The sequence below is a fragment of the Ambystoma mexicanum genome, chromosome 11 (assembly GCF_040938575.1).
Source record: "Ambystoma mexicanum isolate Mex_15411 chromosome 11, UKY_AmexF1_1, whole genome shotgun sequence".
NCBI lineage: Eukaryota > Metazoa > Chordata > Amphibia > Caudata > Ambystomatidae > Ambystoma > Ambystoma mexicanum.
The window spans coordinates 455,023-482,660 of record NC_090934.1 but is presented as its reverse complement, the minus strand read 5'-3'; positions in this window follow the sequence as shown (position 1 = coordinate 482,660).

Below are 27,638 nucleotides of genomic sequence, written 5' to 3'. Positions count from 1 at the left end.
GACTACTGTCTCCCAAAACCTGTAAAGTTGCCATTAACTTTATTAGCCTCTGTAAAACCACAGACCCAGTACAAACCATCTTACATGGAGTACTGGAAAGGGTTAATGCATATCCTTTTTTGTCTGTTTCTCTTGGAGCATTGTTTTGTTCCCTTTTCCTCAAGACTTGGCTGGTGGCAGTGGTAACCACCCTATTTTTCCTATCGCGGTTATCTTAAATAACCTTGGTATTGTTTTAGGCTATCTTGGTAGCCTCAAACTTAAACCCACTAGACTATATATGTTTTATTTCGGTTCCGGCTGGGTTTATTAGCTATTTCTTGTTGTAAAAGTCTTTCTCGTGTTTTACTCTGCGCGCCAAACCAGGTTTGGTTCCTTTATTCACCGTCTCTTCGCGGGCTTCTACACAGAAGTCCTCCTTAGGTGCCTGAAAGTCTGGGTAGGCAGGATGTGAGGGAGGGGTTTTAGGACCCCTGCCACGGGTTCCCTTGGTAACCCAAGTCACACTCCTGTTTGATTGGCTAGGTGACTGTCCGGCCAGGACAGCCACCCTGCTGTGTGATTGACAGCCAGGCTGTGTGAATGGTGGAAAACTGCATTAAAAGCAGGTAACTGGCTCTGGAAAGGCAGAGTCTCCACTGGAACGAAAGAACCGACGAGGAGCTGACAGAAGAGGACCCCTACCACGACTGAACTGCCCGGTGAAGCCCTGCTGCAGGTCCGAATCCTTGAACTCCAACAACAGAGAAGATCCTCCAGGAATCTTCTTCCCCTGAGCTGGTGGGACCAACTAGTTCGCCCAAATTGCAAGCCAGGACTCCCTCCTCTGGTCGAATTCGCTGTACAGAGCTACAGTGGGCCGGATAGCCAGGAAGGTCGGACCCTGCTTGGGTTTTAAGGAGCGCACCTTTTATCGTTGTTTTGCTCTGCTGCTGGTTTCTTCCCTAGGTAGTGTAGGACCCTCCAGTCTTCCTACTTCGTGTCAGTCCGACAGTCGCTTCAGGAACCGTGAGCCTGTAGGAACTACCAGGAATGTCCAACCTCAGCTACAACTTCTTCTCCACTTAAAGGTACTGTGCGAATCCGGTTGTACGTTTAGTTCAGCCGTGGTGAAAGTGTGTGAAATCTTTCTCCAAACCGAGGGCTTGTCCTTCTCTATTCTTTAAACTAACTTTTCTGCCGACCAACTTCGTCCGGAACTCTTGGCAAAGACTTAACCACAAACTAGCCTGAGCTGTGTGATCTTGAGCAAAAGATTTTTGTCCTATTGACTTTGGCCTTAAGCCTGTTTGGTCTGATTCTATCACTGTAGTTCCTCTTTCTAGATTGCCCTGCTTACTTACCTGTTGGTGTTGGTCAATTTCTGCCTAACTTTGTCTTTCCCTCCCGTTTTAAATTTTGGAGTGCCATTTAGCTCCCACTTCATTTTGTGAGCTTAACTTGTCTGGAAACTATTGGGAGTGGTGTGGTGTATTAAGAGTGTGCTTTTTAAACTGCTTTACTTTAGTGAAATGTCATACAGCTGATGTGTAAATAAATGTATATTCTTTTACTCAGAAACCTTGAGTCAGTGTTTGTTTGAATCCTAGTATATGCTGTCCTTTGTCTAACTATTGATACTGCTGACTTACTCTTGAGATAAGTCTGGCTGCTCAGCCATCGCTACCACTTTATTGTGTAGTACAGGCTTTTACCAAAGGGTACTGCTTATAATTCTGCCTAACACTGGTGTACAGCGGTGAGGATAAAAGTATAGTAATTACACTTACAGTGCAGCTGTTACCTTGAATCAAGTCAGACAGCACCCCTGTGCTACCAACAAGGACATCCCCAAGATTGTCCAAGATCACACCTGTGATCCCTTCACTTGCTGATGCAGAGTGTGAGATGCAACCTTGTGTGGTTGAGCCAGTTTCTGAAGAGTCAGATCTGGAAGAAGACACTGTCTTAGTTGGAGATCTTGACCCTGTTGACCATCCTGAGCTGCAGTCTTTACTGGCAGAAGGTGGACCCAACAGGGCAGACTTCAGCAGAGGACAAAGAGAGTGTCCTACTCTTGAAGGTCTTCAACAACAGGCTGCTAACCAACTTGATGGGCAAGAAGTTGGGAAGCATAGGTTAAGCCGGGAAGATGGCCTCTTCTACAGTGAACCGACTGAGTCTATCCCTGGGGACTGCAAAAGAATTGTAGTGCCCCTTGCCAACAGACTCCAGTTCCTACAGTTGGCCCATGAGATACCTTTGGCTGGTCATTTGAGTTTCAAAAAGACCAAGGTAAGGCTCTCCTTATACTTCTACCAGCCTAAGAAGGGTTCAGAAGTTGACAAATTCTGTAGGAGCTGTCACACTTGCCAAACCTCTGATAAGAGTGGAGCCAAGAATGTGGCACCCCTGGTGCCTCTCTCACTGGTGGGAGTTCCTTTTGAGAGGGTGGGCATCGACATTGTTGGTTCTCTTGACCCTCCCACATCTTCAGGGAACAGGTTTATCCTGGTTGTAGTAGACCATGCTACAAGATACCAAGAAGCCATTACTATGAGAACTGTTACGGCTCAGGCTGTGGCTAAGGCTCTACTTGGTATTTATACCAGAGTAGGGTTTCCTAAGGAAGTGATAGCCGACAGGGGATCCAATTTTATGTCCCACTACATGCAAGGCATGTGGAAAAACTGTGGTGTCATTTACAAGTTCTCTACACCCTACCATCCACAGACAAATGGACTGGTAGACAGGTTTAATTGTACTATGAAGAGCACGATAGGTGCTTTAGAGTAACCCCTTAAAAAAAAGTGGGACCTTCTACTGCCATGCCTTCTCTTTGCTTATAGAAAAGTCCCTCAGGAGGGAGTTGGTTACAGTGCCTTTGAACTTCTCTATGGCCATCCAGTCAGAGGTCCATTGGCCCTGATTAAGGAGGGGTTGGAGAGTGTTCCTTCCCCCAAGCCAGTCAGAGTGACTGACTATGTGATAGGTCTCCGCAGGAGAATGTCACACAAGATGGCAGAAGCTAGTGTTAACTTGAAAGCAGGTCAGGCTCTGGTCAAACATGGGCATGACCAGAAGGCCAACATGGTTGAGTTTAGTTATGGTGTCAACAAGGCAGAGGGCCTTGCAGGACAAATGGATAGGACCCTTCAACCCTTCAAAGTTGTGGGCAAACTTGGAGAGGTGAACTATTTGCTGAACTTAGGCAGACCTACGGAGGCTCCCAGGGTCTTTCACACCAACCATTTAAAGGCATATGTCTCGAGACCAGAAGTGGGAGCTTTGCTTCTAGCTTCAGCTCAAGAGGAGGAGGAGAGTGAGCCTCTACCTGACCTCCTTAGATGAGAAAATAGAAGGAGTCAATCTCTCTTCTCAATTGACTTCTGAAGAACAAGAGGAGTACAAAGTTCTGTTAAATCAGTTTGCCTCCCTGTTTTCACTTTCACCAGCCCTGGCCCTTGGGTCCAGCATGATATTCTCACTGGTGACTGTTTACCTGTGAAAAACAGAGGTTACAGAATGTCAGAACATGTGAGATCCCACATCAAAGGAGAGGTCAACAAGATGCTTGATCTTGGGGTTATAGAGCCCTCTACCAGTCCATGGTCTAGTCCAGTTGTTCTGGTACCAAAGGCAGGATCCAAGGAGTTGAGATACTGTGTGGACACTAGAGCTCTAAATGCAGTCACTAGGACTGATGCCCATCCTTTGTCAAGTACCTCAGTACCTTTGATCTGACTTAAGGCTATTGGCAAATAACCCTGACAGACCATGCCAAGGAGAAAACTGCATTTTCAACCGCAGCAGGCCTCTACCAGTTTAAGGGTATGCGTTTTGGATTAAAGAACGCACCTGCTACATTCCAAAGGATGGTCAATCAATTTCTGAATGGGATGGAGGACTTCTGCATGGCATACTTGGATGACATTGCAGTGTTACGCCCTACTTGGAAAGAACATGTTGATCACTTAGGATATGTTTTGCAGGCTCTTGAGCAGGCCCATCAGACCATAAAGGCAAGCAAATGTCAAATTGGTCAGAGAAAAGTGGTCTACCTTGGTCATGAGGTAGCAGGAGGTGAAATAAGGCCATTACCTAGCAAAGTACAAGCTGTACAAAACTGGGCCACCCCTACTACTCAAACCCAAGTGAGAGCCTTCCTAGGTCTCACTGAGAGTACTACAGGAATTTAATTGAGAACTATGGGACCATAGCTTCTCCTTTGAATATAATCTCCTCTCCTAAATTCCCTAAAAATGTTAGATAGAATGAGGAGTGCACTCAAGCCTTTGAAAACCTGAAGAAAGCCCTTTGTCAAGCTCGACTCCTAAGAGCTCCTGATTATCACCAACACTTCATTGTGTAGACAGATGCATCCAATACAGGTATAGGTGCAGTCCTTAGTCAACTGGATGAGAAAGGTAGGGAGCACCCCATTTGCTTCATCAGCAGGAAGCTGAAGGATCCAGAAACAAGGTGGGTAACCATAGAGCGTGAGTGTTTTGCCATTGTGTGGTCTCTGAAGAAGTTTAGACCATACTTTTATGGATCTACTTTTGTGATTCAGACAGACCATCAACCCTTGAGATGGTTAATGCAAATGAAAGGGCAGAACCCAAAACTATTGAGATGGTCAATCTGCCTGCAAGGGTTTGATTTCACCATTGAGCACAGGTCAGGATGTCACCACCAAGATGCTGATGGTCTCTCTATGATGTTTGTAACCAATTTGAGTGAAGAGACTCATCCAGGAGTGGATTAGATCCTCCTGTCCCTTAGTCTGGGGGGGACGGGTGTTAGGCAGAATTCTCCAGAATGGCTAATTTCCCTTACCTACTGAGTCCCTCAGCAGCTTTGCTGGATTTCTAGGATTTATTTTTTTCACCTGGTAAGAATGTGAGCCTTTTTTCCCCACTCTTACATGTGTTTTGCTGTGTGTATTTAACATTTCTGTGTTCATAGACTGTGGAGCCTCACCTACTCCATAGGCATCATGTTTTTACTGTGTGTCACACAGCACCTTTAGTGCAGTGACACAGGGTTGTCTTTTTCAGACTTCCCACTTTAAAACTCCATTTTCTGGGGCTGACTGCTGTCTCTCAGAACATGTAAAGTTGCCATTGACTTTATTAGTTTTTTAAATTCACAGTCGCAGTACAACCTATCTTCCATAGAGTACTGGAAAGGGTTAATAGTTATCCCTTTTTTTCTGTTTCTCATTGAACATTATTTTGTTCCCCTTTCTTTAAGATTTGGCTGGTGGCAGTGGTATCTACCATATTTCTCCTACCGTGGTCTATGAATACAGCCTTGGTACTGTTTTAGGCTAAGTTAGTAGCCTCGAACTTTAATCCGCTGGACCCCATTTAATTTTATTCAGTTCCGGCTGGGTTTGTTCACCATTTCTATTTGTAAAGGTCTTTCTCGTGTTTTAGTCTGCGCGCCAAACCAGGTTTGGTTCCTTTGTTCACCGTCCTTTGGCGTGCTTCTGCACAAAACCCCTCCTTAGGCGCCTGAGTCTAGGTAGACAGGATGTGAGGGAAGGGTTTTAGGCCCCCTGCACAGGGTCTCCTTAGAGACCCAAGTCACACTCTTGTTTGATTGGCTAAGTGATTGTCCTGCCAGGACAGCAACCCTGCTGTGTGATTGACAGCCTGGCTGTGTGAATGGGGGAAAACTGCAAAAAAAGCAGGTATCTGGGACTTGGAATCGCCACTGGATCGAGCGAACCAAAGAGAAGCTGAAGGAAGAGGACTGCTGCAACTACTGAACCTCCCGGTGAAGCCATGCTGCGGGTTCGAAATCTCCTAAACTTCGACGACAGAGAAAATCTGCAAGGAATCTTCTTCCCTTGAGCTGGTGGGACCAACCACTTCGCCAAACACCAGGCAAGGCCTCCCACCCCTGTTCGAATTTGCTGCGTATCGCTGCAGTCAACCAGATAGCCAGGAGAACCGGACCCTGTTTGAGTTTTAAGGAGCGCACCATTTATTTGTTGCTTTGCTCTGCTGCTAGTTTCTTCCCTGGGCAGGGCAGGACCCTCTAGTCTTCCTCTTTCTTGTCAGTGCGACAGTTGCTTCAGGAACCGTGAGCCTGCAGGACCTGCCAAGAACTTCTGCCTCAGCTACAACATTCTTCTTCTTCTAAGGTACTGTTCAAACCCGGTTGTATGTCTCGTCCGACCGCAGTGAAAGTGTTTTAAATCTTTCGCTAATCCGAGGACTTGTCCTTCTCTACTCTTTTAAGTAACTTTTCTTCCGACCAACTTCGTTTCAAACTCTTGGCAAAGACTTAACTGCGAACTACTCTGAAATGTGTGATCCTCTGCAAAGACTCTGAACCATTAACATTGCCCCAGGCCTATTGATGTGAATCCTCATTGTAGTAAGCATTTTCTAGATTGCCATGCCTACTTACTTGTTGGTGCTGCTTGAATTTGAATAACTTTGTCTTTCCCTCCCTTTTTAAATTACTGGAGTGCCATTTTGCTCACACTTCACTTTTGAGCTTAACTTGTCCAGAATTGATTGGGTGTTGTGTAGTGTATTAAGATTGTGATTTTCTGCTTCTTTATGATAGTGAACTGTTTTACAAACGATTGTGTAAAAAAATGTATATTCTTTTACTCAAAAACCTTGAGTCCGTGTTTGCTTGAACCATAGCAATTGCTGTCCTTTGTGGTGTGCAATTGCTGTCCTTTGTGGTGTAACTTCTGATACTGCTCACTTTACTCTTGAGATATGTCTGGCTGCTCCGCCATCGCTACCACTTTACTGTGTAGTACAGGCTTGTTCCAAAGGTGAATGTGTACTGTCACTTGTAGTCTTGATTGTGTGTGGTGTTCCCAAAGGGTACTGCTTATGATACTGCCTAACACAGTGCACCAGTACTGTATGGTAGATAGGCAGTCATGGATGATGGAGAGACGGCAGGAAGTTAGAAAAAGTGCTGAGGTCATCATTAATGTTTACATAAATGCCACCGTCTTGGTGCAAGGCCCTCAGGCCAACCTTCTCCTCTTTGATGGACGCTCCCTGTGCCTCATCAATTTCCTTTCTTCTCTTGCTGTCCCTTCTCTCCCTTCTTTGGCTTCCTTGCCTCTCCCCTCTGCCTCCTCCTTGGCTAACTTGCCCTCTCCTCCTTCCTCTTCTCCCCCCCCTCGGGCTCCTTCTACACCTCCGCGGGGCATACCTCTGCTCTGTACCCCTCCCCAGAATTCTTTCAAGGTTGGCAACCTTCTCCATATTGCCACTCTCAAATCTCACTCAGCTGTCAAACACTCCTCTGACATCTACCAACTCCTGGAAGAACTTGATCTCGATGTCCTTGGTCTCATCGAGACATGGTTCACGGCCAGCTCTGTCAGGAGCTTTGACACTCTCCTCTCCGATGGCTAAAAGATCCTCTCCGTGCCCAGATCCAACCATTCCAGAAGCGGTGTAGCCTTGATCTTCCTGGATTGTATTCATGCCTCTGTCATTCCTATGCATGCCTACTCCTCTTTCGAATGCTTTGTCTGCAGGCTCTCTGTCTCTCCTGGCCACTCTCTTACCATGGATACTATCTATCAGCCACCTGGGCAGATCATCTCCTTCCTCTCTGAGTGAGCGGACCTCTCCTCCTCCCTCCTGGCCTCTGTTAGGGAGAATTCTCTGTTTAGGCTGAATTTCCTAACCTAGTGAGTCCCCCAGCAGCTTTGCTGGATTTTTGGGGTTTATTTTTTTCTCCTGCCAAGAGTGAGACTCTTTTACCCTCACTCTTGGACATGTTTGGAGTGTGTTTCTTTGATTCTAATTTGGTTCAATGGGCTATGGGGTCTTTTACTCCATAGGGCCTCATGTGTTTTTGTGATGTGGGTTACACAGCACCCTCAGTGCAGTAACCCAGGGGTGTCCTAGGGACCCCCCAACATAGACTCCATACCTTGGGACTGACTACTGTCTCCCAGGGCATGTAAAGTCACCATTGACTTTACTAGTCACAAATCCTGAACAGAACCAGTACAAACCATATTGTGGACATACTGGCCGGGGCAATTCGATTGCCCCGGGGTCTGTTAGTCGAGGGGGCACGTCTCCGTCCCCCCTGATCGAGTTTTGGCTGGTGGCAGTGGATACTACTTTTTATATTCAACTGCGAATATTTTCCTATGGGATTTCCCATTGTTTTAGGTTACTATCTTTATTTAATTATTTACGGTAGCCTCGAACATACCGCCGGTTTATTTATTCATTATTTATTCTCCGGTTGGTATTTTTTGCCAAAACTTGATTCTAAAATGGCGTTTGTGTTCTCTTCTGTGACTCCAACCCAAGTCGAGCCCTTTGTTCCACTTTTTGGCGGGCTTCTCCACAGAAGCCCTCCAAAGTGGTGCCACTCTGTCTGGGGTACTTAGGAGGGGTGGAGGGGGATTTAGGCACCCTGGACTGAGTTGCCTAGGCAACTCAAGTCGCATTCCGTCCTGATTGGCCCAAGTGGTGAGCCGGCTGGCTCACCACTTAGCATGTTTGAGTGACAGCTAGGCTGAGTGAATGGGGGTTTTCTGCATAGAAGCAGGGCTTTGGGGACTGGAACTTCAGAAGTCGCCACAGGACCAAGAATCCGACGAGGGAGAAGCTAAGCCGACCTGCTACGACGACACCACCGGTGGAGCCCTGCTGAACCGTCTCACCACTTTTCCCAACGACAGAGGAGATCTCCCGCCGGAGAGTCTTCTTCCCTTGACTGGTGGGGACAACCAGTTTTCACCTTCTTTTCGCTTTCCCGACGCATCTCGTGGCCGCCTTGCCTGTGCCAAGCACCCCGGCAACCGGAATACCATGTTTTACCTCAACCGCGAAAGAAAGGGTAACCCTTTAACCGAAGACTCCGCGGCTGGTTTCTTCCCTGGCAGTGCAACGACCTTCATCTTCTTCTCCAAAGCCAGATCTTCTTCTCCTATGGACGATGTCGAGACTTGCACCCGCTGCCAGGAACAACTGCCACCACTGGAGGATCCTTCCCACTTAAGGTACCGTGTTCCGCCTGGCTTCCCTTGCCACCGACTGTACGGGGTAGATTTAGGCCCCGGCTTTTGATCCTGGGTTAGCCTGGGACACCCTGGCTAAACTTTTCTGAGCCTCTATAACTCTTTTCTGAACTCTCTGCAAGACTTTTGAACCTTAATAAACTGTGTGATCTTGAGCACATTTAAGCTCTGCTCTCTCCAAGAGTGGGCCCTGCCTATTGGCTTTGGCTCACCAGTGACTTTCTGTTCTTCTGCCTTACTAAAAGTGTTCCTAAATCTTAGAGTGGTGTACCTTCACATATTCTGCCTTTTTCCCCTCCCTTCTTCAAAAACTTATTAGAGTGTCATCTATAGTTAAGCACTCACCTCTGTCTGGAAATAAGTGGTGTTAACTAAGAGTTGTCTACATAAGGAATAAGGGTTGGGGGTTTTCATAATAACTGTGTTTAGAGTGTTTTACAAGTAGAGTGCTGGAGTGTTTCAATCTGTGTGTTTTTAAATAAATAATTATATACTTTGATACCAAAGCTCTGGTCAGTGTTTGCTTGTTCTATTGTGTCTGAGTACCTATTGTGTATACTTTACATACTGCCTAACTCTTCTTGAGGGAAGTCTGACTGCTCAGCCACAGCTACCAGGTAAATCTGGGTGGTGTAACGCTCACCTGGTTCCCACGGGGGCGCTGGTCTAGTCTGGATTGCTGTGGCCTCTTCTAGCGTGATGCGCAGGACCCGGAACACGGATTGGACAGGACCTCCAAATCGTGCTTGCCTGGCCCGTAGGAATATCCTTCTGCAGATGAGAAAGGGGATTAACAGTCTGCAGAATAGTGTGCTAGCTCCCCCCTTTACCCCTTCGTTCCTCTCTAACTTCCTCCAAACCCCGGTTTAAGCTCACCTTATGGTTTGGAAGGATGAACTCTCCATCCTGCTTCTGGTGCAGGGGCGCGCGTTCGTCCAGTTACTTCACTGGTTTTCAGAATGGCGCTGGCAAAATCCACTTGACTTTCCTGAGCGATGCGCCGTAAGTATGAAAGTTCAAAGTTCAAGTGAGGCCCCCTTTATGTTGTCTTTCTAACCTGTGATCTGTCCTTTATTTCAGGTGCAGAATGAAGGCGATGCGTCGAGGGGTTAAACTGCCGAGGTGAGTAGTGATGAGGGCGATCCCTCTAAATGTCCTTATCATTCCCCAGAAATGTCTCTTGTCCTTTCCCCATAGGGGCCGGGGTACGGTACCTGCCAACGGGGCGGCGCAGACCCGAAATGTGGAAGAAGAGCCGGTAAGTATTATGGCTGTTAATCAGGCTTTCCTTCTGTGTTCCTTCTGCTCACCTTTTGTTTCTTCCTCTCTGGCCTGGTGCTCCGGGGGTAGGCATCATGACAGCACTCCCCCCCAAGGCCCCTCCCAAGGACGTTCCTTCTGGAGGTTTCGGTTTGTTTGGGAAATTCCGATGGAACCTTTTTACCAGCCGAGGTGCATGTACGTGATCACTGGGTTCCCAAGACCTTTCCTGAGGCTCGTACCCTTTCCAATCAATTAGATAGAAAAGTTTTGATTTTGAGATCTTAGAATCCAAAATGTTCTTCACCTCGAATTCAGGCTCCCCATCTATCTGAATCGGTTCTGGTGGCTTTGTTAATCTGGTTCCTGGGTGCACTGGTTTCAAAAGTGACACATGAAAAACGGGGTGAATCCGCATGTTAGCTGGTAGATCGAGCTTGACTGCCACTGGGTTGATTATAGCTTTGATCGAGTAAGGGCCTAAATACCTTGGATTTAAAGTTCGAGGCCCCTTGAGTGATAGGTGTTTGGTAGCCAACCATACTTGATCCCCTATTTGGTATGGAGGCACCTCTCTTCGATGCAGATCCGCATTATTTTTGTGTTTCCCTTTCGCATGTTGCAAATGTGCAGTTGCATCCTCGAAGGCTTGAGTAATCGTAGAATGCAAATGGTCCACTGCGGGCATTTCAAGGCTCGAAGGTGAGTCCAAGTCTGAAGTACGAGGGTGATGTCCATATAGGGTATAAAAGGGGCTCTGCCCAGTTCCAGAGTGTATCGAGTTATTGTATGCATATTCGGCCACCCATAAAATGTCCTTCCAATTACCCTCCGATTGGTGCAACATACATCGTAGATATTGTTCAAGGGTCTGGTTCGTTCTCTCCGTCTGACCATCGGTCTGTGGGTGGTGGCTGGTCGAGAGTCTTACGTCGATTTGTGCCAGTTGACAACACTTTTTCCAAAAATGAGAAATAAACTGGTTTCCCCGATCGGAGACTAGTATGGACGGGAATCCATGCAAACGGATGATATTTTCGAGGAATTCCTTGGCAAGAACAAAGGCTGAAGGTGATCCTTTCAACGGAATAAAGTGGGCCATTTTGGAAAATAAATCCACCACGACCAGAATAGTATTGTAACCATTACAAGAGGGCAGCTCCGTGATAAAATCTAGTGACAGGGTGTGCCAAGGTGCTGGTGGAATGTCTAAGGGCTGAAGAAGACCGGCGGGTCTTGTCTTTTGACATTTGTTTTGGGCACAAACTCCACAGGACATCACGAAAGATTTAATATCCTTTCGCCAGGAAGGCCACCAGAATTGTCGTTTAACCTTTTCCTCTGTTTTGGCAATGCCAGGATGTCCTTCCATCAGGGTATCATGATGACGGGAAATAACCAGTTCTTGCAATTCCTTTTCTGGCAAAAATAAGCGTCCTTGGAAGTAAGGTAAGCCATCCTTGACTGAAAAGTTAGACCCCCTTTTGATCCAATCCTGCAAGGCTGAAGAGTCCAGGAATTGTTTCACTCGTGCTTGAATGTCTTCAAGGGTTTGTAAAGTGGTTATCCCCAAAATTCTTTGTTCGGGAATTATCGGCACAGGTTCTGAGTTTGTGTCTATTTCTTCCATTCCAATTCGGGATAGAGCGTCCACCTTACCATACTTAGAACCGGGGCGGTAGGTGATTACAAAATCGAACTCAGCAAAGAACAAAGCCCATCGGAGCTGTCGAGACGATTGAGCCTTGGCAGTTTTTAAATATTGTAAATTTCGGTGATCAGTGATCACGGTGATGGTATGCCGTGCGCCGAGGAGATAATGCCGCCAAGCCTTAAAGGCGGACTTAATGGCTAATAGTTCCTTATCGGCGATCGCATAATTTATCTCCGGCGGCGAGAACTTTCTGGACCAAAATGCTACGGGGTGCAGTTGGTTGGTTTCAGGGTCTCTCTGAGACAGGACAGCTCCCATGGCTAAGCTGGACGCGTCGGTTTCGACTATATATGGGAGATCGGGACGCCGGTGCTTCAAAATAGGTGCGGACGTGAGCTTAGCTTTCAACTCCTGAAAGGCCTGTTCCGCTTCCTCGGTCCATTCAAAACGTTTATTTTTTCGCAAGAGTGCAGTGATGGGTTGCACCACACGTGAAAACTCTGGGATAAACCTGCCATAAAAGTTGGCAAAATCAAGCATGCTTTGGACACCTTTCACCGAACTAGGTGATGGCCATTTGAGGATGGCATCCACTTTCCGTGAATCCATTCGGACCCCTTTAGGTGTCAGGATGAATCCGAGAAACTCAACCTCGGTGGTATGGAAAACACATTTTTCCAGCTTGGCAAACAGTTTGTGCTGGCGCAGTTTCTCTATGACGGCCCTGACATGCTTTCTGTGATCAGATTCCGAAGAGGAGTACACAAGAATGTCATCGATATACACGACAACACAGACATCGATGAGTTCCCGAAGGACATTGTTCATGAAGAATTGGAAGGCTGCAGGCGTGTTGCACAACCCGAAAGGCATCACCTGGTATTCGAATAGTCCATATTTTGTACGGAAGGCCGTTTTCCATTTGTCGCCTTCTTTTACTCGTACCAGATGATAAGCCCCCCGGAGATCTAACTTGGTGTATACGCAAGCGTCCTTCACCTGGTCAAGGAGTTCAGGGATCAGAGGCAGAGGGTAACGATTTTTAACAGTTATCTGGTTCAATGCGCGGTAATCGATACAAGTTCTAAGGTCGCCTTCTTTTTTAGGCACGAGAACAAAGCTGAGGATGCCGGGGACTTTGACGGGCGAATGAAGCCATTGGCGAGGTATTGATGTAAATATTGTCTCAAATGCAGATTCTCTGGTTCAGTAAGGGTGTAACTCCTGCTACAAGGGGGTTGTGCACCGGGCACCAGATCGATTTGGCAATCGTACGATCTGTGGGGAGCTAACGTGTTGGCCTGTTCCTTTTGGAAGACGTCCTGAAAGTCTTGGTACTCTGGAGGTAGTTGCACGGGGACAGAGGTTACTGATGCTAGATTAATCTTTGGATTTTCTGGGTAGCAGGTTTGTGCACAATCCGGGAAGGTTAGTCTCTTTGCTCGCCAATCAATTTGAGGATTATGTGTCTCTAACCAAGGGATTCCGAGAATAAGCTGAAACTGTGGAGCCTTGATTACATCAAACACAACTGCCTACCGATGGCCATCCGGACCTACAAGAGTCACCTCAGCTGTGGAATGTGTTACCGGTCCAGAGGCAATTTCGGTTCCATCTACTGTGGTGATGACATCTTTGTTGGTTTTAGGACGCAGAGGGAGGTTTATCCTAGAGACCAATTCTCGATCCACATAGTTTCCTATAGCCCCGCTATCGATGTATGCCTTTATAGCATGCAACCATTTAGGCTGTTCCGGATCTACGAGGACCATTGGCACAATGAAATGCGAGGTCTGAGAGTTAGTTTTCAAACTCGGCAAGCGGACCCCTACGCTTGCCGGGCGTGGTCGTTTCCCGATACAGAGTTTCCATGGATTTTATCAGCGGCTCCTACCACATTCTTGGGCGGCTTAACCAGGCAATCTCGTAGAAAGTGTCCAGAGGACCCACAATAAAGGCATAATTGCATATGTCGTCTTCTTTCCCGTTCTTTTTGAGTTAGGGGTCCTTTAACCCCTCCAATTTGCATAGGCTCCGAGGCATCAGCCCCCTTGGGGTTAGCGTGGGTCTTGGCCAACACCCGGGTTTCAAACTTGGACCGATCTGCTTTTCTGTTTTGCAGCCTGTGATCCAATTGGACCACTAAGTCTATATATTTAGTGCATTCTTGGGGCGGATTTACAACTTGTGCCAGGACATCTTTAAGTTCTCCGTGTAGACCTCGATAGAATAACGTGATTCTTTTATCCTCTGGCCAACCAGTTTCCACAATTAGTCTATTGAAGGTTGCAATGTAGGATAGAAGGTCTTGATTGCCCTGTCGCAGAGATAGAAGTTCGTCATCCAGAGCCTGTCCCTGGGAGTGTCGAGCAAATAACCTTTCCATGCTTGTTTGAAATCCTTGAAAATCACGAAGAATCGGGTCATCTTGAGTTACCAGTGGGACTGACCAATCGGCAGCACAGCCGCTGAGATATGACAACACAAAGGCTACCTTGGTCTGATCATTAGGGAAGGCCCCAGGTCTGCATAGGAAGTGCAAACGACACTGATTCATGAATACGGCAAATCGTTTGGGGTCCCCAGCAAAGCGTTCAGGTGGGGCCAGCGGCATGTTTCCAGGTAGATTAATCTGCACCGGGTTACTGGAAACCACAGGAGCGGGGTTCCCCCCGGAACCGGGTAAAGGAGTTTGTCCAGCATGACCTTGCAAAAGCTGTCTAGCCAGGTCATCAGCTCTATCCTTTATTACAATCACTTCCCTCCTGAGGGCACTAGTCTCTTGACGAGCGGCGTGTACTTCGGCCCGTAATTCCCCCAGTAATTGGGCCAACTGGTCAGTTTCAGAAGTTTCCATAGCGCCTGGGTGGGAATTTGTGGGAAGGCTTCGCATTCTGTAACGCTCACCTGGTTCCCACGGGGGAGCTGGTCTAGTCTGGATTGCTGTGGCCTCTTCTAGCGTGATGCGCAGGACCCGGAACACGGATTGGACAGGACCTCCAAATCGTGCTTGCCTGGCCCGTAGGAATATCCTTCTGCAGATGAGAAAGGGGATTAACAGTCTGCAGAATAGTGTGCTAGCTCCCCCCTTTACCACTTTGTTCCTCTCTAACTTCCTCCAAACCCCGGTTTAAGCTCACCTTATGGTTTGGAAGGATGAACTCTCCATCCTGCTTCTGGTGCAGGGGCGCGCGTTCGTCCAGTTACTTCACTGGTTTTCAGAATGGCGCTGGCAAAATCCACTTGACGTTCCTGAGCGATACGCCGTAAGTATGAATGTTCAAAGTTCAAGTGAGGCCCCCTTTATGTTGTCTTTCTAACCTGTGATCTGTCCTTTATTTCAGGTGCAGAATGAAGGCGATGCGTCGAGGGGTTAAACTGCCGAGGTGAGTAGTGATGAGGGCGATCCCTCTAAATGTCCTTATCATTCCCCAGAAATGTCTCTTGTCCTTTCCCCATAGGGGCCGGGGTACGGTACCTGCCAACGGGGCGGCACCGACCCGAAATGTGGAAGAAGAGCCGGTAAGTATTATGGCTGTTAATCAGGCTTTCCTTCTGTGTTCCTTCTGCTCACCTTTTGTTTCTTCCTCTCTCCCCTATGTGCAGAGATGTGGCGTCCGATGCTGACAGCCGCGATGGAGCTGGGAGATGTCTCGAGGACATGTGAGTGAAGCGTGGCGCTGCAGCGAGCAACGCAATGCTTTTAAATGGAAGTCTTTCTTCAGGGATGCTGGCGAGAAGATTCCAGATGCAGGTAAGAAGTTTGAAATAGTCCTTGGTTTTCACCTTTCTCTTCTCTTCCTTCCTTGCAGGTTTTCCAGGTTCGAGGCGGGCGTGGCTGGAGTCCAGGAGCAGGAGCAGACACGGTGAGCGTTAAGCTGCAGGAAGCAGAACAACGCGAAGCATGAGCTGCTGTCTGGGCGTGGCTTAAATAGCCTCCAAAGAAGTCCCAGGTATGTATCCTTCCCCAACTAGGTATGTATCCTTCCCTGGCCACGCCCGAGTGAAAAAATAGTCCCTATGAAAAAATAGTCCCTTTCAGGTCTCAGGGAGGTCTGAAGCGTGCAGCATGGTCTGCATCAGGTAAGTACACAAAACACCTCCCTTTATGAGCCTGGCGCCTATGGCGCCAGGACTGATGTCCAACATGAGCCTGGCGCCAAAGGCGCCAGGACTGAGTCCAAAGAGCCCCTATAAGGGGCCGCTGGGCTTTTACCCGAGGGCATGATGCCTGCTTCCGGGGGTGCTGGGCCTGGCCTGGTGCTCCGGGGGGAGGCATCATGACAGGTGGTACAGACTGCTACCAAGTGGGTTTACTGCTAACACCTGTAGTCCTAAATCTTTTGCAGTGTTCCCAAAGGGAACTGCACAGGTTTCTGCCTAACACTGGTGTACAGCGGTGGGATTTGTATTAAGTATACATTTTAGTGTGGTTTAGATACCTTAGTGCAACTAACCACAAAGCTTAGCACTATAAAAGTAATCTTCTAACCTGTTAACTATGGAAAGTTATAGTCAAGAGTCCCTTGCTGCAAAAACTGCTGATTGTTTAAGAGTTCTCTGTAAGCATAAGAACCTCATGACTAAATGCAAGAAAATGGAGCTAATAGAAAGGTTGTTAGCTAACCAAAGTCTGGATGATGGTTCAGAGGAACCTACTACTCCAGCAACTATAGATATCAGTATTGAGATTGAAACTGAACCAAATGTTGATGATCTTGAGGAAGAGTCAGAAGAGGAGGGTGAGGCTGCTGTGACTGTCCCCCCTAGGCCTCTGTCTGCTCTGCCTGCTGTACCTACTGGACCTTTACCAGGTCCCACATTTAATCCACAATATTATGAACTGGAGAAAATGAAACTAGAATTGGAGTACAAGAAACGTAATGCTCAAACTGAAAAGGAACTAAGGCTAAGGGAAATGGAGCTCAAGCATGAGCTAGAAATGAAGAAATTATCTGTAGACAATGCTTCTCTCTCTGGCTCCTCTAGAAGTTCCAGTCCTAAAAGACCCCGGATGCCTAAGGAATTGGTTGGTATGTATGAGCCTAAGTTGGATGTGTTGGATTGGTTGTCTCTGTTTGAATATAATCATGGGCTCCAGAACATCACAGGAAATGACTTACTCACCTGGTTGTTCTCTAGGCTTCCCCCTGTTGCAACTGATGTGGTAATGGAGATGGGGGAGGAGGATAGGAAGGATTATGAATGTGTGAAACTAGCTTTGATAGCTAGATTTGGGAAGAGCCCTTCCCAGTACCTTAAGAGGTTTAGGACCCTCAAAAAGAATGATGGTACCCCTAGGGCTACCTGGGTGAGTGAATGTTTGAAAAACTTAGAGGGATGGATTAAGGGTTACAAGGTGAACACTTATGAGGGAATGAGACATCTTTTTATGTTGGAGTCAATTTATGATGCCTGCTCTCCTGAGCTCAGACAGCACTTGGCTGATTCAAAGGAATTAGATTCCAGGAAACTAGCTAAGGCTGCTGACTTGTGGGTTGCCAACCGGGCTACTCACAAGGATTCTGGGGTCACTCAGAAAAAGGATGAGGGAAAGCAGCCACCCAAAGTGAATCCAGAGAATTCTAATACCTCCCATACCAAAGAGGGCCACAAACAACAAAATAACCAGGGTAATCCCCAGGGTAAACCACAACAGGCTAGTGTACCTTCTGGTCAACAACCAGAAGGAGGTCAGACCAAGCCACCCTTTCAGAGAGCATTTGGACAATGCTATATCTGTAAGGCTACTGACCATATCAAAGGAGATCCCAGATGCAAGGGTAAACCTGCAGGGGTCAGCACAGTCTCCTTAGCCTTCACTCCAGAGGATGAAGTATAGAGCCTACTTTGAAGCATTTGCTGAAGATCCCTTGGGACTTCAAGCTACAGTATCTATAGAGTCCATGGATCTGGTTAGCTCCCAGAATAGGGTTGTGTATAACTCCCTACCTGCAAACTCTAAAGTGTATTATGTGGACAGTGTTCTTGTCAATGGCCAGGATACTCCTGCCAGGAGAGACACTGGGGCCAGCAGAACAGTAGTGGATGAAAGCTTCTTTCAACCTGAGGATGTGGCAAAAGCACCCAAAGGTCCCACTAAGATGTCTGGAGGCCCTGTCCAAATGGTACCTATTCTACCAGCCCTCATTCAGTGTAACAACATGACAGTGAGGATCCCTGTCAGTGTTCAGACTGAGGTGCCCGGGAAAATCCGGTTGGGGAATGACCTAAGAACTCTAGGAGTAGTGTCACATACCCCCAGCCCTCCCAGTATGGAGATGCAGAACCTAACCAAATTGGCTAGAGAGTCCACCTTAAGGGACCACTCTAAGCCTGTGGGAACCTCTACTGAGACCCCCACTACACGCCCTGGTGTTAGTAAGTTGACCTCTAACCCAGGCACAATTCAGGCTAGTACATTAGGGAAATGGGAGCCCCAACCAAGCTCCATCATTGTTCCCCCAGTTTCAGAGTCTGTGACTCCCCCTGCTTCTGAGGAAGAGGAGGATAGACCTACTGGGCCCCTATCTGAACCTGAGAGAACTGGTAATTCTCAGTGCTGGTGGAAAACCAGAAAAGAAAAGTCTAAGACCAAAAACCTTCAGACTGTTGGATCTTCTACTGAAGACCCCAACTCAAATCCTAGTATTAGGGGGGAAACTCCTGAAGTAGGTAAGGTTAGATCTAAGAGGAAGGGGAAGCAGGTACATTGCCTAACCCAACCGCTCCAACCAAGAGGCCTAACACCCAGCCTGCTCCCACAAGAGATGTGGTGAGGAACCTTGGAGGCCCCTCTAGATCTAAGGGAATCCTTTATAAGGACCCCTTGAAAAAGCCTAACACAGGTTCAGAAGTTGTACCAACTTCTGAGGGACTGGTCAACCAGATCCCCTATAACAAAAAGACTGATCTTCCTCAAAGGGTTTGTAGGTCATATAGCTTGCAAAAGAAAACCTTTGAGTTTTCCATTGAGCACAGGTCAAGGTGTCACCACCAAAATGCTGATGGTCTCTGTAGGGTGTATGTCATTGACTAGAGGTATGAGATTCATCCAGGAGTGGATTAAATCCTCCTGTCCCTTAGTCTGGGGGGGGGGCGAGTGTTAGGGAGAATTCTCTGTTTAGGCTGAATTTCCTAACCTAGTGAGTCCCCCAGCAGCTTTGCTGGATTTTTGGGGTTTATTTTTTTCTCCTGCCAAGAGTGAGACTCTTTTACCCTCACTCTTGGACATGTTTGGAGTGTGTTTCTTTGATTCTAATTGTGTTGAATGTGTTGAATGGGTCTTTTACTCCATAGGGCCTCATGTGTTTTTGTGATGTGAGTTACACAGCACCCTCAGTGCAGTAACCCAGGGGTGTCCTAGGGACCCCCCAACATAGACTCCATACCTTGGGACTGACTACTGTCTCCGAGGGCATGTAAAGTCACCATTGACTTTACTAGTCACAAATCCTGAACAGAACCAGTACAAACCATCATATTGTGGACGTACTGGCCGGGGCAATTCGATTGCCCCGGGGTCTGTTAGTCGAGGGGGCATGTCTCCGTCCCCCCTGATGAAGTTTTGGCTGGTGGCAGTGGATACTACTTTTTATATTCAACCGCAAATATTTTCCTATGGGATTTCCCATTGTTTTAGGCTACTATCTTTATTTAATTATTTACGGTAGCCTCGAACATACCGCCGGTTTATTTATTTATTATTTATTCTCCAGTTGGTATTTTTTGCCAAAACTTGATTCTAAAATGGCGTTTGTGTTCTCTTCTGTGACTCCAACCCAAGTCGAGCCCTTTGTTCCACTTTTTGGCGGGCTTCTCCACAGAAGCCCTCCAAAGTGGTGCCACTCTGTCTGGGGTTATTAGGAGGGGTGGAGGGGGATTTGGGCACCCTCGACTGAGTTGCCTAGGCAACTCAAGTCGCACTCCGTCCTGATTGGCCCAAGTGGTGAGCCGGCCGGCTCACCACTTAGCATTTTGAGTGACAGCTAGGCTGAGTGAATGGGGGTTTTCATCATAAAAGCAGGGCTTTGGGGACTGGAACTTTAGAAGTCGCCACAGGACCTAAGAATCCGACATGGGAGAAGCTGAGCCGACCTGCTACGACGACACCACCGGTGGAGCCCTGCTGAACCGTCTCACCATTTTTCCCAACGACAGAGGAGATCTCCCGCCGGAGAGTCTTCTTCCCTTGACTGGTGGGGACAACCAGTTTTCACCTTCTTTTCGCTTTCCCGACGCATCTCGTGGCCGCCTTGCCTGTGCCAAGCACCCTGGCAACCGGAATACCACGTTTTACTGCAACCGCAAAATAAAGGGTACCCCTTTAACCGGAAGACTCTGCGGCTGGTTTCTTCCCTGGCAGTGCAACGACCTTCATCTTCTGCTCCAAAGCCAGATCTTCTTCTTCTCTGGACGACGTCGAGACTTGCACCCGCTTCCAGGAACAACTGCCACCGCTGGAGGATCCTTCCCACTTAAGGTACTGTGTTCCGCCTGGCTTCCCTTGCCACCGACTGTACGGGGTAGATTTAGCCCCGGCTTTCGAACCTGGGTTAGCCTGGGACACCCTGGCTAAACTTTTCTGAGCCTCTCTAACTCTTTCCTGAACTCTCTGCAAGACCTTCTGAACCTTAGTAAACTGTGTGATCTTGAGCACATTTAAGCTCTGCTCTCTCCAAGAGTGGGCCCTGCCTATTGACTTTGGCTCCTCAGTGACTGTCTGTTCTTCTGCCTTGCTAAACGAGTTCCTAAACTTAGAGTGGTGTGTTTTCCCATATTCTGCCTTTTTCCCTCCCTTCTTCACCTACTTATTAGAGTGTCATCTATAGTTAAGCACTCACCTCTGTCTGGAAATAAGTGGTGTTAACTAAGAGTTGTCTACATAAGGAATAAGGGTTGGGGGTTTTCATAATAACTGTGTTTAGAGTGTTTTACAAGTAGAGTGTTGGAGTGTTTCAATCTGTGTGTTTTTAAATAAATAATTATATACTTTGATACCAAAGCTCTGGTCAGTGTTTGCTTGTTCTATTGTGTCTGAGTACCTATTGTGTATACTTTACATACTGCCTAACTCTTCTTGAGGGAAGTCTGACTGCTCAGCCACAGCTACCAGGTAAATCTGGGTGGTACAGACTGCTACCAGTTGGGTTTACTGCTAACACCTGTAGTCCTAAATCTTTTGCAGTGTTCCCAAAGGGAACTGCACAGGTTTCTGCCTAACAGCCTCAACCACTCCACTCCTCCTTCTTGGACACTTTAACATCCTCCTGGATGCTTCCTGAACATCCTCTGAACTCTTTCACAGCCTCTGCGACTCTCTTTCTATTCTCCCCTCTTATCCGACACACTCTGCAGGGCACATCATCAGACCTGCCCCTCTCTATGCCCGTCACCACTCCTCTCTCCTGGAGTGATCACTTTCTCCTTTCCTCCCATCTCTCCCTCTCAACCCCTCAGGCCAAGCCAATTCCAGGACTGCCACCTACCTTCTCTGTCATCCGACCCATGAAATGTGTATCAGTTGAGGCTTTTGCAACCACTTTCTCTCACCCTCCTCCTCCTCTGGTTGACTCACATCCTGACACAGCCCTCTCCATGCTCCACTCTGCTATCCTCTGACAAACTGGCCTGCTGCCTGCTCCAAAGGCAGCACCGGCTCACTGTCCGCACAAAGAAGAGAGCCCACATCCAAGCCTGCGTCTCTGCGGTATCTAACAACTCAGCCAAACTCTTTAAAATCTCCAAGGAGCTGGCCAATCCTGCTGAAGTCTATACCTCTCCTCTCCACTCCGAGTCCCTCTGCATGGCCCTGGATTCTCTAAGACCGAGTACATCCTGTCCACCCTCTCGTCCGTCTCCTCCCTTAACTCTCTCCTTTACCTCTGGCCCCCCTGTGGCCACCTCTCCTCCCTCTTTCTCTTCCTTTCCTCTGTTTTCCCCTAATTAGGTTTCTAAACAAGTCCGATCTATGAAAGTCTCGTCAAAACAGGTACTTCCCTGTTTTTCTAAAGTCATCAATGAACACATTGACACCCTCGCTCCTGCGTTGGCTGACCTCTGCAATGACTCCATCACCACTGGAGCCTTCCCTTCCCCCCTGAATCACTCTCTTGTGCACCCTCTTCTCAAGAAACCCTCAGCCGACCCCTCCTGCCAGGCTAACTATCACCCATTCTCCATCACTCCTTTCCTGGGCAAACTCCTGGAAAAGCTGGCCATCTACTAGCTTAATCTTCACACTGAATCTGTTGGTTGTCTCCATGAACATCAGTCTGGCTTTAGAGCAGCCAGAATCCTGGAAAGCGCTCTCCTGAACACCTGTGAAGACCTGTTCTCTAACCTTGATTCTAATCTGCCCTCTGTCCTCATCTTACTCAATCTCTCTTTTGCGTTTGACACGGTCAACCATGCCATCCTGCTCAATCGTCCCAGTGATAACTTGGGTATCACCAATCAGGCCCTGGCCTGGCTGACCTCGTTCCTCTCTGATCGACCCTCCCAGGTCCCACTTGGGTCCTTCCATTCCTCTATCTCACTCTCTACTTGTGGTGTTCCCCATGGGTCTATCCTCTCTCCCTGGCTGTTCAACCAATACCTGGCACCTCTCGCCCATGGCATTGCCGCTCTCTGCTCCAACTTTCAGTGCTCTGCAGATGACACTCAGCTCGTTTTTATGCTCCCCTCTGCCACCTCTTCTCTCTCCTTCTCTCATCTCAGAATGTCTTTCTGCTGTCCAGGAGTGGTGTGCAGCCAACGATCCCGCCTTAATGCCAGTAAGACAGAGATTCTTCTCATCGGCACACCTGCACCCTCCTTTCCTGTCACTCTCTGGCCGGCCTCTCTTGGCCCTGTTCCTGCTCCCACCTGTGAGTCTAAGAACCTAGAACCTCAGGGTCATCTTCGACTCCACACTCTCCTTTTCTCCTCACATCTCTGATGTCTCTAAGAAGTCAAACTACCAACTGCACCTCCTCAGAGGTATTCTTCCTTTCCTCTCCTTCCCCCAGAAGCTCACTGTCTCTAGAGCTCTGGTTCGCTCTATGCTGGACTACTGAAACAGCCTCTTTTTAAATCTGCCTGCTTCTACTCTCCGCCCTCTGCAACTCATCCAGAAAAGGTCTGCGAGACTTGTCCTTGGCCTCATGCCCAGGGATCGTGTCTCTCCAGCACTTAAATCTCTGCATTGGCTCCCTGTGGCTGCAAGGATTAAGTTCAAGACCCTCTGCATTGTCCACAAGACCTTCTGGGGCCTGGTTCCACAATACCTCCAACTCTCTCTTCGTAAATACCTTCATACCCGAGCTCTTCGCTCTTCGCTCCTCCACCTCCAACTTCCTTCTCCAAGCAACAAGTTGGTGGTAGATCTTTTTCTTCGGCTGGGGCCTCCCTCTGGAACAGCCTCCCTGTCTTTCTGAAACTTGAGGATAATCATCTCTGGTTCCGGAAGCACCTCAAGACCTTCCTCTTTGCTTCTGCATTCTCCCTTCCTCTACCCTGCTGATTTCCTGTCGGATACTGTACTGGTCACCTAGCTACCCTCTGATTTCGGACCCAGGTCCCTGCCCGCTGAGTTGCACACTTCCGCCTCTTGCGGCATGCACTGGAATGTTCCGGGTGCCTGTATTTTATTACTGTGTATATTATTATTATTTTATATTCCTCTCAAGAATACCTGCACATGTAAAACTTTGTTTCAGGACCTAGATCCTGCCTTGTATATATCTACCTACTGTAAATTGTCTGATGTTCCTACTTACCATGTACCTGTATCTAAGCTGAGCATATTCTTGTCTTGTGCGCCCTGATGCCCCAGGGTCTGGCGCGCTCTATAAATAATAAACTAAACTAAACTAAACTAAACACCCACACTGCCTCCCAACAACCCTTGCTCTTGGGTCTGTATCTGTAACCCTACAGTCCCTGTACCTGCACTTTTGGACAGCTGCTGTCTGCACTTAAACTTGCACCTGAAACCTGCTGGCCGCACTTCTTGTTATTTTTTTGATCCCATGTACAACACTGTCCCTCCTCTGGCACATTTGCCCTCCCCCATCCCTGCACTTGCGTGATCTCAATGTCACTTGGCCTAGTGAGATTGTTGTCTCTGTCCTCCCTCTGTTCCCTATATCCTTGAGTATAGGCGCGTTACAAATGCCTTATCATATCTGCCTAACAGTGAAAGTTGGAAGAGAAGGAGCAGATGACATGTGCAAGCAGAGCATGTTAGATGTTAAAGAGCCAGGCGGAGAGGATAAAACCCTGGGGGACACCACAGGTGGAGAGAGAAGTAGGAGGGGAGAAGGTGTCCAGGATTACTTGGGAGAGTGATCAGTAAGGAAGGATGTTAGCCAGTCCAGTGCCCGTTACGAGATACCAAAGGTTTTGTAGAGCCTTTGTATGAGGATGAAATGGTTGACTGTGTCATAGGCAGACGGGAGATAAAGGAGGATAAGGACAGCTGGGGAGTTGGAGTCCAGAGATGCAAGCAATTCTTCATGGGTGTTCAGAAGAGCAGTTTCCGTGCCTCTGGATGCTCCGAATCCAGATTGATGGTCATGGAGACCACCAATAAGTTCAGTGTGCGAGTTGAGTTGGGGCAAAACCAACTTCTCCAGCAGTTTCCCCAGGAAGAGCAGTAGTTGGCAGGGCAGGTGGGGTCTGATGAAGGTTTTTTCAGGAGTGGTCACACAAGGGAGTGCTTAAGGGAGAAGGAGAAAGATCCTGGGAGGAATGAGTGATTGCAGAGATTCGCGAAAGCAGGGGCAAGAGAGCCAATGATGAGCAAGGGGAACCCTATTTAGAAGAGGCATAGAACCCTTGGGGACACCACAGGCAGACAACTCTGGTAAATTCTTGAGGTGTGACAGGTGTGAAGGAGGTGAAGGGGGACAGAGTACGGAGGGGGGATGCAGGTGAGGGGGCGTGGGACGAGTTGTGAGGGGGAGTAGCAAAGGTGGTAACGATGTCCTGGGTTTTGGAGGCAAAGTGTGAGGCCAGTGCATTGCAGAGAGCCTGGGAGGGAGAAGGGGAGGAAGAGACTGAGGAGGGGTTGGTTAGTTCCCTGCAGATCTTGAAAAGTACAGCCGTGTTGTTGGATGCACCGGCAACCCGTGACTGAATGAAGGTTCTTTTATTAGCACGGATGGAGTGCCTGTATTGCCTTAGGATCAGGCTGCAGGCCAGTTTGTCAGAGGAGGAGCTTGGGGCTTGCCACTTTCGTTCTGCTGCCCGGCACTTACTTTTCAGGGCAGCCAGTTATGCTTAGAGACAGGTTTCAGGCAGATCCCCATCAAAAAAGTTAAGAGCATTGGTAATCTAGAGATGGATGTTGCTGAGGGCAGAGTCAGAGGGGTAGAGTGGGGTGACTAGTGGGGGGGAGAGAGAGGTCAGAGTGTATGAGGGTATCCAGAGTGTGTCCAGCTGAGTGGGTTGGCCCAGAACGGATAATGGATAGGGAAAGCGAGGTGCAGAGGTCAGTGAAAAGCATGGAAGCAGAGCCTGGGGAGGCCAAATAGATATTGAAGTCACCCAGCAGGAGGCGGTTGGAAGTGGTTGGAAGTGGGTGAGAGAAATGAAGAGCAGAAATTGGCCCATTCAGAGAGGAATAGGGTGGTGGCACCTGGAGTCCAGTGAATAGTGGCAATAGTCAGGGGGGAGATGGGAGAGATGACCAACTTGCAAACCAGGCTTTCAAAGGAAGAGTAGAGCTGGGTAGGTAAGATGGAAGCAGGAACCCACTCAGGGAAGATTAAGGCAATCCCCCGCCAGTGCGGTGAGCTCGAGGATTGGAGATGATCTTGAAGCTGTCATGGAGGAGAGAGTCAAAAGCAGTGCCTGGGCTGGCATTGAACCAAGTCCCGGTAAGAATATCGAGGTCAATGTCTTCAAGAAGGAGACAGATGTCAGCGGAGTGTTTGTTGGCTGAGCGGGCGTTGAGAGGTGCCAGGTGGAGGAGGTCTGTGCCTTTGAAGGTTTTCAGGGGAGAAGTACATCAGTCAGAAGGAGGGAGAGAGAGTAGAAGGGAGAGATGCTGGAGAAGGATGGAAGTTAATGAGAGAAGGCAGGATCCAATCAAAGAGGAGGAGGCCGAGTTGTGGACCCTGAACCAGGATAGTGACAGCGTGATAGACATTAACGATGCAACGTAAGGATGAGAAGCCGGCCAAGAGGACTTCCCACTTGGAGCCACCATTAATGGTAGAGGATGTGAAGGAGAGAGAGTGGAGATGAGATGGGGGTCCATAGATCTGGAGAGGGGACAGAGAAGAGTATATCAGTGAAAACCTCTATAGATGAAGCACTGACATAGGTGTCTGCGATGGGAAGTTCAGGGGTTGCACCCAAGATGTCTTTTCTGTGCTTTTTCCGACCAGACTTTGTGAGAGAGGGGGGATAGGTGATAGAGTAGCAGTTAGAGAATATGGGAGAAATGGAGAGAGCCACAGGAGAGCAGAGGTTTGGACAGGAAAGAAAAGAGTAGTGGCTGCACAGTACAGTTCTAGCTAAACCCCCCAGGAGGAATAGTAGGGGACGTCATAGGAGGCACAGCACAGTGAAATGCAGGAGGTTCACAGATGGAATAAAACCCACCTATAAATCCTATTTTAACTTTGCTTCTGCTAGTGTGCTGTACTAACTTGGAAACATATAACCTCGAGGATCATTCTACACTGCTGTTCGTTTTTTGGAAAGGCTGCACTGCGAGCATCTGCTCTTGCTGCCACAGCCCCTTACAGAGCGTCGTGAGCGGGGAGGAGCTACACACTGTCACGTGACGGAGCACGTGACTTGTAAGGAAGTATTTCTTCCGGCCACGAACACCCTCACAGCGTAAGCCCTGGAGACAGAAGGGCTGGAGCTGCTGTTCGGCTGTTTGGCTGTGACCTGTGCCCGTGCAACGGCCCCGTGAGTAACTCTGACAGGGGTTTCAGTTGCTTCTTTACCTGCCTTACTACTTTCAGTCTCCAGGGTAAGGGGTGGAGAGTCGGACTCTGGCAGCTCCTCAAGCTGTCGGGCGTTCCCTACCCTGAGATTGAGTGCCCCTTCAGTTCTATGCTGATTAATGGACCTACTATCAATATTCTTGAATTGCTTATTGATGGAATAAAGGACATACATTTATAATACATGTATCCATAATTCTCTAACAGCTGAACAGAGATCCATACTTATTTGTTTTTACCTCATAGTGTTTTTATGGTAGTTTGCCAATTTTAAAGTTGCTTTCTGTATTCAGTGCATTTATATATTTTTGTCTGTTATTTCATATATTGTATCATATGCTATTCCCTTTTTCTGTAATTGCTTAAACACAAAACTGTAACGGTCACCTGATTCCCACGGAGGCGCAGGTCTGGCTTCGAGTGCTGATGCTTCTTCAATGGTGAAGCGCAGGACTCTGAGGATGGACAGGTAGGGCCCCTCTACTCTGGCTTCTCCGGCTCGCAGGAATATTCCCCTGTGCGTGAAAAGGGAGTATTACCTACTGACTGAGTTATGCTCGAGCCTCCCACTCTCTTCCAACCCTCCACGATACCCTTCCACGATTCCCCGTGAAGCCTCACCTTAGGGTTTGGAAGGATGAGCTCTCCATCCTGCTTCTGACGCAGGGGCGCGTTGAAACCCAGTTACTTCACTGGATTGAGGATTGGTAGGAGTTCAGGTAAGCTTGACTATTCAGGTAAGGCGCTGTAAAAGTTCTGTTGCAAG